At 36.9% G+C, this 5,101-nt stretch overlaps 1 pseudogene; it reads right to left on the reverse strand.

Annotated features, from left to right (window-relative positions):
* Positions 1 to 650: 650 nt before the first annotated feature.
* On the reverse strand, positions 651 to 3,186 carry LOC114683420 (annotated as a pseudogene).
* Positions 3,187 to 5,101: the final 1,915 nt, after the last annotated feature.

Below are 5,101 nucleotides of genomic sequence, written 5' to 3' on the forward strand. Positions count from 1 at the left end.
TCTTTTACCCTCCTAATATCCTCTGTCCAAAATTAATCCCCTCCCCTTTAAACTAACATATGAATAAGATTACTAATCTAAAGTTATTTTTAACCACATGATGTTTTTCACTAGAGTACATGAGCTTCAAAATGTCAAATTACTAACAGTTGAAAGAATTTTTACTACCTATTGAGCATACAAAAAAATGCTTGGAACCAGTAATGTTTGAATTTGCTTCATATTTTAAAGTATTTCATAGTACCTTCAAGATGGAATCCAAATTTAAATATAATATTCATTTATATTTCTTGTAGCTTGAAGGCAATTTTATGTATTTTTAACGCACCTTTATTTTTATTGCAACCATCACAAGACCAGGTCATGTCTGAATACAGGGGTCAGATTTTGTTGCACGTTGGACTTTGAGTATTCAGGTTTGGTGTGCTCCACCTACAGGATAAATGCTAACTTAGAATACCTGTCAGTAGATACCAACATGCTGCTATTTCCAACCCTAGAAGTTACTCCAGTGTTGAGATCAGAACACGATACTTTCATACGTTCAGATTTAATTTGCTAAATAATACTATCATGAAACAGAATGAAACTATGGAGTTCTTCTGACGCTGCTGAATTTTCCAGATGCTTTTTCTGTTTGAGAAGGCTATTCATTGCTTCAAACCCATTTTTAGTCATTTATCTTTTGCAATATTTTCTTGACATTTTGTGTTTCTTCCTTTGCTCCTTTTCCCTGGCTTCAACTATCTTGGCCAACTCTCAGGACCATCCAGCGCTAGCTAGGGACAGTGGACTGAGGACCAAATAACTGTTAGGAGGAAGTCGTAGCCGGCAACCACAACATGCTCGGCCCATGCCTTTATGTCAAGCACCTTACATAATAGTGAGCTCTGTCTGTTTTTCCTGGAATCATCAATGAGCCAATCACAATTCAGACAACTCAGGACTGTTGCCTCTTCTTTGATTCTACCATACACTTTGGAGGGGATTAAATTCTGGTTTGTGACAAAGATAGCATCCACAGGCCATACATCTTGTGTGCCTTCAGTCTCAGACCCAAACATCTTTGCCTCATTTTTCATTACTCCTCAACTCTGATCTTAATTATAGAGGGTGGAGAAATTGTATGATTCAGAATGCCTATGAGGCTTTAATAATGGCCCAGTGTGGGACACTAATATAATAAGGGAATAATATGCCTCCACACTGCTTGAACTTAGAGACAATTAAAAAATAAATAAGAGACCCCACCTTTTGTGGAAATAAAAATTCATAACTGGAAAAATAGAGTTTAAAAAGTGTGAGCGTGAATGGAATCATTGAATCCCATGGCAGTAGAAAATGGTACAATTGAAGGGACTCTAGGCAGTGCGAGCATGGCAAATATGGCTGTAGCAGGCAGACCTTCTCCTTCTCCCCCATTTCCTCTGCCTTGCTAAACACCTTTTAGATTACATACCTAAAGCTAGCCACCAATGTCCATTCCCTAATTTGGTCACCTCCTCCTCCTGAGGCTTACTACCAAGATCCAGCTACCAAACTACTAAAGTTTGTCAATCAAAAGCTCCCTTTGGCTACTCTAATTAACATGAAAAACTAAAATTAAACACCTCATCTTAACACAACGTTTCTCCTTTATCTTTACAAACCATCATTTTCCTACGGTCCATGTCTGTCTGCTTCTATCCAGAGGCAGTCCTTTGTAGCCCTTGTCCAGGACAAATAACCCTTCCCCTCTCTCTCATTCCCTTCCCCTTTCTCTCTCTTTCTCTATCTCCTGTTTGTCTTTTATTCTTTGCCCTTTGTCCTGTCTCCTTGAGACAAAGGTCACTCAACCTAAGGTAATGCTAAAGAAATCAGATGTATTGGCAAGCACAAGCCATTAGCACATTTGGTTATCACTGGATAATGTCTTAATGCAAATCAAGAACTGGAAGTCAATAAAGGAAGGGAAGCACTACTGGGAAACTGGGCAGGACATAAGGGTGCTTGATGTCCATCTCACTGGGACAGGTAGGACTATGTTTGCAGAAGAGTTAATAAATAAATTGATTCCACAGGGTTCTCAGTGCTGGTATGGATTCTAACTAGTTTGCTGAATCCTATGATGGGATGACCTTTATTAGGTCTTTAATTTTTTCTCTTTATTCTTGAGCATTTCATACACATATACAATGAAATTTGATCCTATCTTCCCTCTCCTCCCCTTCCAGCTTCCCTGCTGTGGATGATTGATTGATAAATGAAATGCTGATTGGCCAATAGCCAGGCAGGAAGTACAGATGGCCCCTTCCAGCTTCCCTGCTGTGGATGATTGATTGATAAATAAAATGCTGATTGGCGAATAGCCAGGCAGGAAGTATAGGTGGGACAAAGAGAGAGGAGAATTCTGGGAACAGGAGGGTGGAGGAAGAGGAGAAGCATCATGTAAGATACCAAGATACCAGTAAGGCACGAGCCACATGGCAAGGTATAGATTTATAGAAATGGGTTAATTTAAGATATAAGAACAGATAGCAAGAAGCCTGCCATGGCCATACAGTTTATAAGTAATATAAGCATCTGAGTGATTATTTTATAAGTGGGCTGCGGGACTGCAGGGGCTTGGCAGGAACCAGAGAGAAACTCTCAGTTACACTTCCCTTATATCTCCATCAACATATCCCTCTCCTAACTTTGTCTTTTATTTACTTGTTATAACTCACTAATTACTGTCATGAATATGTGCATAGATATGGGGCCATCCTTTGGAACATAGGTATTCTATCAGTATCTGTGTCCTCAGAAGAGTGATTTCCCCTTCTTAAGAAACTATGAACTTCCACTATCTACTCAGTAAGGCTAGAGTCTACCTTTGATGACTATTCTTGGTTGTCATCTTGACTAAATATGAATTAAGGGAACACCTGTGAGGGATTTTTAATTATGAAGTAGGAAGATCTATTTTAAATCCAAATCTTTGAGATAGGAAAACATGCCTTTAATCTGGATCTTTTAAGCTCAGAAAAACCCACCTCTAATCTGGATCATACCTTCTTCTGGAAGTCTGTATGAGGACAGGGAAGTAGGCAGCTTCTGCTCTTTGCCTACTCACTCTTACCTTGCTAGCAAGTCTCTTCCCTCACTGGCATTGAAGCCTACTTCTTCCATTGTGTCCCGAAGACCAGGTGAGACGTTCAACCTCATGGACTGAGCAACTACTGGATTCTTAGACATTCATAGCCAGTCATCCACTATTAGATTAAGTATACCATAGCCTGTAAGACATTCTAGTAAGTCACAGAGAGAGAGAGAGAGAGAGAGAGAGAGAGAGAGAGAGAGAGAGAAATAAATTCACTCTGTAAGTTGTTACTGTAGAGAGCCCTAATACACTCTCCCTTACTCTACTCCTTCTGTGCCAGAGCTTTGGCTGCCTTGCTCTTGATTAAGTATTATGCTGATAATCCTAGTGGGAGTGCAATATCCAGGTCATGTCCAAGAGACAGATTTCACAGCACTGCTCCTCATCCTCTGGCTTTTTCATTCATTTTTCCCCATCTTCCATGATGATGATAGATACTGGGTATGTATGTCTCACCTAGTTAAATACCTAGTTAAATACCTTAATAATCTTCTTTCATCAAAATAGAATACCACAATTGATTTGAAATAAGTCATAAAATCCAAGTTATTTAAGCACTATATTTATTAATGAGAGTGATATTTGTGCAAATTGAGTTTGGAAAAGTTCTTATATTCATTAGTATTTTACACCCAATATTAAAGAAAAACTTGAAAATATATAAAATAGTATGCATATCCATAATACATATGTTTATATACATATACATAAAAGTAAAATTCCACTTCTATAAAGCATATTGAGAATTGAAAGGACCTTTACTCAGTAAATGTTCAGTAATTAAACTTTTCTGGGGCAAGATAGAAAGTCAGAATCCAATTTTCCAACTTGTATATATTCTGTATAACATCTTTTGCATATTTCCCAGGGACAATGTGTTTATTCTTAACCATAACAATTAAAAAAATGATATGTCTAAAAACTGTGTCTTTATTGTATCCCTATCTATTTCCATATTCTATCCTTAGGTGTTAAAGTATCAAAATTAATTATTAGGTTTACCCTTATAAACTATTTGAATAAGGAACTATAAATCTGCCCATTGTGTGAAATAAACATGCTCTCCATAACTAGAGGGGAACTATAAAGCTTGATTAATTGTTCTACAAAATATCATACTCTGTATAGATTTTAAAGATCATTCACATTAATTTTTTAAAATATATATTACCATCACATCTTATGTGTCATCTGCCTCTGCAATCACAGTCATATCTATCATTATTAATAGTTGGATTATATAATTTAAAGTATAAATTATCTTATTTCATTTCTGTAATACATCCCAAGCCACCATTTCCTCCCCAAGGCATCAGAGCGAGCTCATTTGTCTCTTCTTCTCCCTTGTAGACAGACATTTGTAAGATCAATTGTTAACTTCCATTATCATTTTCTTCATGACATTTCTAATCTTTCCTCATTTATTAAAAGACTCTCCGACTTGGTGTGCAATTGTAGAATTCTGAATGCTTTGATGCTGCCATAAAGAGTATGTTAGTCTTGAAGTAAAGTTTGTCCTTATGTTTGGATGTCTCATTTGGTGGAGAAGCTGGGCTGACTTAGAAACCCTAATCCCCCACATTTCTCCCTGAGCTTTACTCTGTACTTCTCATTTATGATAATAAAAACATTTCCAAACACTTTTTGCATGTTTATCTGGATTCTCTGAATTATTGCTAGCATATAACAAAATTATAATTGTGTGCTTCATCCCTCCACCATCAGTATCAATGCCCCATTTTCTCCTTTTGGTTTTCAGGGTTTTTCAACTTTTCTAACAGCATATTTCTAGTAAGTTTTTATTTCCTTATGAAAAATCTCACACAAAATTAGAGTGTCTCAAAATAACAAATACACATCACATAGATGCTGAACTGTATTACTATAGGTCTTTTTTGTTTTGATCTACATTAGAAAGGTACATGAATTGAGAGTTTAGCCCTTAAGTATGGCATGTGCTTATAATGAAGGAGCCCTTGC

This window comes from Peromyscus leucopus, chromosome 6 (assembly GCF_004664715.2).
Source record: "Peromyscus leucopus breed LL Stock chromosome 6, UCI_PerLeu_2.1, whole genome shotgun sequence".
Classification (NCBI taxonomy): domain Eukaryota; kingdom Metazoa; phylum Chordata; class Mammalia; order Rodentia; family Cricetidae; genus Peromyscus; species Peromyscus leucopus.